At 42.9% G+C, this 6,943-nt stretch overlaps 1 long non-coding RNA gene across 2 annotated transcripts; it reads left to right on the top strand.

Annotated features, from left to right (window-relative positions):
* Positions 1–1,318: 1,318 nt before the first annotated feature.
* On the top strand, positions 1,319–4,778 carry LOC144178944 (uncharacterized). 2 transcript variants are annotated; one of them, XR_013324107.1, is made up of 5 exons: positions 1,319–1,472; positions 2,831–2,972; positions 3,150–3,309; positions 3,396–3,516; positions 4,007–4,778. It is a non-coding gene; the product is annotated as an uncharacterized LOC144178944 (long non-coding RNA). The 2 variants fall into 2 exon arrangements; XR_013324106.1 differs by lacking the exon at positions 1,319–1,472 and having other exon boundaries at positions 2,457–2,972.
* The last annotated feature ends 2,165 nt before the right edge of the window (positions 4,779–6,943 follow it).

Raw genomic sequence — 6,943 nt, 5'->3', positions numbered from 1 at the left:
CCAACATTTTTCTCTTGTAACGTCCACAATGCATAACACCTCCGCTTAAGACGAATTTCGGATAATACGAATACATTTTTACGTTCCCATCGGGTTCGTCTTAACGGTAGTCTGCTGTATATCATTTCTTTGCAGAGATAAAAAAAAACAAGAAACGCATTTTGGTTTATCCAGTCTTCACTGGAAGGCGCTAGCGGTCTACCATGCGAGAGTTTTATTTCTTTGTTTCAGTAGAGAAGCGACATATATCTAAAATAAGCAAACTAGGCCGTTGTTAATATCGGTATGTATTTGTAAAACTATTCATATTGGTGCACGATGGTTTTTAAGTCCGTTGGTCATGACGTAGTAAGTCCGATAGGAATGCTAAGAGGTGAGTCCCTTTTAATTTCCACAAGCAAAAACAAAAGCCTCTTTGCAGGGAGCGGTTCACTGGGTGAACGGAACTAAACTTGGACAACTAAATATACCACGTGATACCTGCATTATTTTGTATGTATTAATGCTGAAATGACATTGTAATTCCTAATTATGCTGTGCAGTAACGGCAAAAATGCGCAGAGTTAACTTGCTGTTGTTGTGTCTTGTCATAGTAATTGAAGTTCATTGAATGATCCGCCTTCTCCAGCTGCTTCCCCAGTTGCTGTTTTCCTGTAGTATTGGTGTTCAGGAGGGGAAAGGGCTGGGAAACGGGCCGATGTATTATTACTCGCTAATTAGCTGTAAGTAGCTTTATATAACGTGGGTATCTAAGAGCGTCGCAGTATATTTTATTGACTACGGAAAGGCTTGTTGTCAAGAAAAGCAGTAAATGAAGCCACGCCCTTTTGCGTTCATTGTAACAACTTTAGCCAGTATTTACGCGCTAACGCGGCTATTATCTGAGCTTTGTTTCGGCCTCAGCGGGCGTAAACGTCCGCTTAGACGCATATGCCCGTTTTCCGAATCAAATTAAAGCCATCACGTGAGCCGAGTTTGTATGAGCTCTTATGGGGGCGCATCGCCAAAGCCTCCGCGAGAACGAAAGTTTGCCGAAGCCATGAGGAAAAGACCGCCACTCCAGTAGTGAATTCCATGCGCATGCGTCAGCAGCAGCACGGCAGAGCTGTTTTTGCGTTGATTCACGGTACAGTGGGGCTGCAACGGGTACGACGACTACGTATGAAAATCGGGACTGCGTCAACACTTTAAACGACAGCAGCGCTCGTATCTTCCAGGATTCCCTCTGCTAATTTTATGGTCTTCCGCATGCAGCGCCACCAGTGGCATTCCCAAGCGGGTTTCTCAATTGCTCGTGCGATGCGCCTGATATTTACTAAAGAAATTCTCGGTCACGCTGGCGAGAACCGTTACCGCCGTCCCGTTAGCAGTTTGAATGGGTTGATTGCGGCGTGCAACTGGGAATTTTTTTATATACCCGGGCTGTATTTCCTGTTCGACGAAGTGGAGTTTTGCCAGGAGGCGCAAAAAAGGTCAGTGCTGCTTATTTATGTGCTGGTAACGGTTGTTGTTCAGTGACATCCTTGTTAACTGCGTCCGATAAACATACCGCTTCTCTGCCCGTTATTCGTGTGTCGTCCATGCTTGTGGTCGCGGCGTGTAACATTTTGTGTTGTAGAAACGTTTGCAGCCGTAATTTACCAAAACTTCCGTGTTCGTGGGCCAGAGTCGGCTGGACATTTCTGACTGCGTGCGTTAGCCATTGCTATAAGGAAGTTGCTGGTTTGCGCGTTTCATGATTGGATTTTCCCTTACTGTGTGGCTTTGCTTAGTTGTATATTGAAGGTTGCTCTCTGCGGTAGCGAATCTTCTCGGGTTATCGCTCGCGATAATCGCGCGTGCACACGTGTACAACTTCCAAGCAAGTTTGTCGGAGCGTCCGTCCTTAGATTTATTGGTATTTTTAAAACTTGCGTGGTAATTGCGGCGTTGTGTAAGTCTGCTGAGTAGAATGCATTTACTGTGCTTACCAGACCGGGAGTCTTCGACCTTGCCCGTTGCGCGCAAGGTAGACGCTATTTCGAGTTGTGTTGATGTGTTTTCAAGGCGTCATCTTACGTTTATCTGTTCCATAATTCCATGTTTCATGTTTATGTTCCATGTTTCTTCCAATTCCTTTGACCAATTGAGATGATCTATTTTAAATAACATTGCCTGAAGTGTAGAGAAATGGAAGGGACAGTTGTTGTCTTAGCAGTACCGCAGTAACAAACGTTTCTTTCGTAGAGGGCAAGAAATGTGGAAACACGCAGCGGGTATATAGAAAGTGTGCTGCCGTTTCTATGCTGTTAATGTCAGCGGCAACTTGAGACTTCAGGATAATTATCCAATATCCATAATTAGTGGTTGCTACTTCACGAACCGCGTTAGAAATAAGCCACTCTTGCATTTTTATGCCGTCAATGTCGGGGGTAACCGGAGAGTCGAAATAATTTCCGATAACGCTCAGGTGATAAGTTCTTGCATCACTACGCGTTAGAAATAAGCCACTCTTGCATTTTTATGCCGTCAATGTCGGTGGTAACCCGAGAGTCGAAATAATTTCCGACAACGCTCAGGTGATAAGTTCTTGCATCACTATGTGCACCCAACATTAACCCATTTCTGTGCTTCCTTGAACTTAGAAAATATACTGCGAAAGCAGATTGCTACATTCTGTATTCGATCTGTATAACCTGTCCAGATGGCTGACTGTGAAGACATTTGTCTCTACACTGGTAGTTTGCGACAATTGCTTTCCTTTGTCTGAAGAACAGAAATTAAAACGAATTATTTCCATTCCTTACATATACCTCTGAAATCATGGCTGTGTCATTCACTGTGGCTGAAGACATCTTCGGCACGCCGAGGCGTCGTCGTGACAAGTGTGGCAGATTATGAATGCATTGTGGAAGTCATAAAGCCACGAAAGAGTGCCCCTTGAGTGTTGCGTATTATACAGACGTTCACCACACCGCATGGAGCAATGACAGGTGAGCCTAAAAATCTTCAAATATTTTTGTTTCGCCTGAAAACGTTACCAGGGCTCGCGCTGCAAAATAAATTTTAGCACAACTAATCAGGCATTGTACGAGATCTTGTAGTACTCCCTTCTTAGAGGGAAGCGTAAATTTATGCTTCGATATTTTTATACTGTTTTTATTTTCTAGGAAATAGGGCGGACCGGGACTTAAAACAATGGAACAAGGAATGCATACTGCCATTTTCCTGGTTATTGAAGGCGTGTGTTCACCGTTCTTGAAGGCGTGTGTTCACAAAAAGGAAACACATGAAAGCCGTTGTACGGGATGAAATCATTGCATTCTACAAGTAAGTACGCACTCCCAGTTCTGGAACTTTGATGGTCCCTTTTTAGGTAGTTGCAATATACTAATGGCTTCGGAACACCGTTTCAGTGACAACTTGACCTGTAGGTGAAAACGACAGTAAGCTTTTGGGAACACGTTGGCAAAACTTTCCTGGAAATGCACTCCGAGGAGGCCCTGCCAGGAACGCCTGCATCTTAATTTTAGTTGGGTAAGCTGGCATTTTATTTTTGTGGAATTCAATTTATGGTAGTGTTTATTGAAGCTGGCATTTTATTTTTGCGGGGCTGAATTTGTGGTAGTTTTCTTTGTAGCAAAATCTTACTGTTAAAAATAAATCGTGAACTCCAATATTGGGAAATACCTTCACATTCAGCCTGTTTCGGATGCTGCAACATGTGGACAAAAAAAACTTATATTTTGCATTCAAGTTTTGCTAACATTTTGCTTTCACATTGAGAGTTGCTGCTGTGATAATGCGGCACCACGGCCACGCCCAGTGCGGTTGCTTTCCAGAATTAGAGAACGGCCATTGACAGTCTGTGCTAATATTTTTTGTACATTGTTAGCAGCATTCCCAGAAAAGAAACCAAGAAATCACTGATATTTCAATCGATTACTGTGCTATAAAAGGGGTATCCTAAGCAACTCACTCCTTTAAAGCCATCGCCTAACAAAATTTTCTTCTTCCTTCCTTAAAGGTACATGACGTGGTCCAGTTATTCTCGAGGTCCAGTTATTTTGAGAGAAGAAAATGGCAGCGTAAATATTGTCTGCAAGAAACACGTCATGGATTTTCCGCCTGCGTTGTCACATCAAGATGTGGTCATCCTCCTCGCCGTATATTTCATCTTAATCTCCTGAAACTTATGCGACTTTGGATAGTTCTTGGGGCTTTTGCAGAGTTCTTGGCCATTTAACAGAGGCCTGGTGTCATTTAAGTTGAAAGCTCTGTTGAAAGACTTGATGTGGTCACTCTACTTGGGGTTTTAAATTATTGTTAGACGTTGAAGCCTATTTGGAAAGATATGTCGTGGTTCAAATGATTGGTAGATGCAAGCGGCATGTCAATTGCAAAAGTGAAGTCGTGCTTTCCTTTGCAATTTTTCATTGGCACAAAGCGCAGGCTGCCTTTGCAGCTACTCTGTTACTCTGTTAATGTAGTTAATAGCACTGCACTGTAACGTTTTTATTATTCAAGTGCAGCTCGAAATTTTTTTCCATGGCAGTGCTGCTGTTGATGGATGCACACGTGAGAGTAATTATTTACAGAGACGGTTTGGGGCTTTATTAATCAATTTTTGTACTGTATCTTAGCTGACACCTAAGCCCTAGAAGAATGCGAAATATACATATTTGGCTTGAAAAAGTTGTTTACTTTGGACTAAGTTGCATTTCTTGCTTGTTAGAGGCAGTGCTTTGGTCACAAGCATACTGCCGTCATGATAGTAGGGTTTGTATAGCACACAACTGTGAATTTTACCTGAGATAAATGTCCCGGCTGGAAAAATGCTTCCAAGTTCGCTTGGTAAAATTGGTTACGTGTATGTTTCAACGCTACCTGACTTGGTTATTTGGGATGTATGAATTGTTCTTGAGGGAATTAATAACGTCTTTAGAGTTAGGCTGCTTGTTAAATTTTAAAATGCGTAACATGCTCCGAGCTATCTGGTTTGTAAAATTTTGTAAGATTCACACTGGGTGCTATAAGCTTTTTTTTTGGATAAGTTATTTTAAATAGCTACAAATTGTCGGGGAAGCAACGCGGCTTCAGTGAAAGGCTTTTTCAGGGCGCGTATATAGTCGGTTTTGGCTACAGTTAGCTTGATATTGATATATGGTGTGTTTTAGTTGTGCAATAGTGCCACATGCTTCCGATAAGTTTTTCTGTGCAAATGTTATGTTAGTATTGGCTCCGGTGTTCTTTTCCTACACTCTTGCAGGTCTTGTGATAATCCAACCGTGTATGGCTTGTATTTTTGGCTTTTCCCTACAATTTAATAGCAAACTGCATATTTTGGAACCGGGATGCGTAAACATGGTATGGCAAGCGCTGTGGGTACTTCCGCATTTGCGGTACCTGATTTCATGTCATAAAACAGCATATTTTATGCTGACTGTTGTGTAATGCTTTTTAAGTTAGTGCGAGGGTAGATGTACAAGTCCGTTTGTGACGCGGTTGCGCTTAAAGCCATCTTTATTACCCGTGTTTTTTTAGCAAAAAAAGAATGGTAAATATTAGCGAAAATAGGAAAATGCCACTTAGATCGTTTTGGCCACTTGATATCGTTTTGGTATTTGATCCTGTACGCTGGTCATTTTCTGCCCAAGTGGAAACAGATATGTCTCCGTATCTCAAATGTACGCAATAATACGAGCGAATAAAATTTGCTTGGTGTTTTGAAAAGCATTGTGTCAGTGCTAATAGTTGGTTTGGTATGTATTTTAATGCGAGTCTTGTTTCTTTTACATGCAGCCAAAACCCAGAACAGGATGCGGCGGGTGAAGCCAAAGTCTCTGTGTGCCGCTCTAGGTATTTCAGACCAGCTTTTATATAGAACTGTGCTCCGATAGGCAACTGTTGGGAACTGTCAGGGACCACACTGCTGCGGCGGTTTCTGTTTTCCAATTGTTGGTATCACTGGGCCATATGTCAAGGCTGCGTTAGAATGGTACTTGCGGTTTCCTTCTGATACCAATGCATCCGCCAGCCTGGCAAATGACCTCAGTTTATACCAACAGGAAAGCAGATATATTGGAAAAGTGGAGTCCCATAGACAGCTTCTCAACGTCTATCGGAACACCGTTTTATATAAACAGCTGGTCTGAAGGTACCTGGAACGGCGCACCGGATAAATCCATAATCATTTTACGTGGATCAGTATTCCAGTAACTTACACTACCCGTTTATTTGGAACAGTGATCCGTATACTTTTATTTGTAACGCCGATCCAGATAATTTAGCTGCAAAAATATGTGGTGCACTGTTCCACTTACATTTTCAGGGTATGTGGAACACGGTTCCAAATATATAAGTGGAACTTTTTTGCAAAAAAGTTCCAGTTACTAAGTGGATCTTATGTGGATCCAGATTAAGAGTGTACTTACGGCGCACATCGATGTATTGGAGGGCGCAGCTATTTTCAAGGACGAAGACAAGCATTAAGGGTCGCAGTGAAAAAGGTATGATCCAGAGTTCCTGTTTGCCTGTCTGGGAAAGATGTTCCTGTCTGGGAACGATGAAACACACGGATATGTTAAGGCGTTATTGCGGGAAAGACGTGACAAAGGCACTGCTCCAGATCTCTTTTTTTTTTTTTTTTTTCCTGTCTGGACGGTGGCAGTATTGACCACCACTAAACAAGGTGTGCAAATAGGGTCTGCGGCCCTGCTTGAGCCCTCTTCGCACCACAGGCAGTCGGTCGTGAAAAAGCAAGACCCTTGGTCTCCCCGATTGTGGCACTTCGGCAGCTTTCCGAGAGCATTGATCACTGTGCGACAGAGCAATAAAGGGAGCGGTGACTGACTGAGAGAGCCGAACTCGGCTCAATCATTTGACGCACTTCAAGGAGAGGACCGACGAAAGCATAGCGGGGAACAGATATCACGGGGACCGCATTACTCGCTCCAAAGGGAGG

The sequence above is a fragment of the Haemaphysalis longicornis genome, unplaced genomic scaffold, assembly GCF_048455015.1.
Source record: "Haemaphysalis longicornis isolate Haplotype H1 unplaced genomic scaffold, Haemaphysalis longicornis Haplotype H1 scaffold_4, whole genome shotgun sequence".
Lineage (NCBI taxonomy): Eukaryota > Metazoa > Arthropoda > Arachnida > Ixodida > Ixodidae > Haemaphysalis > Haemaphysalis longicornis.
This window is presented reverse-complemented; position numbering and strand designations above follow the sequence as displayed.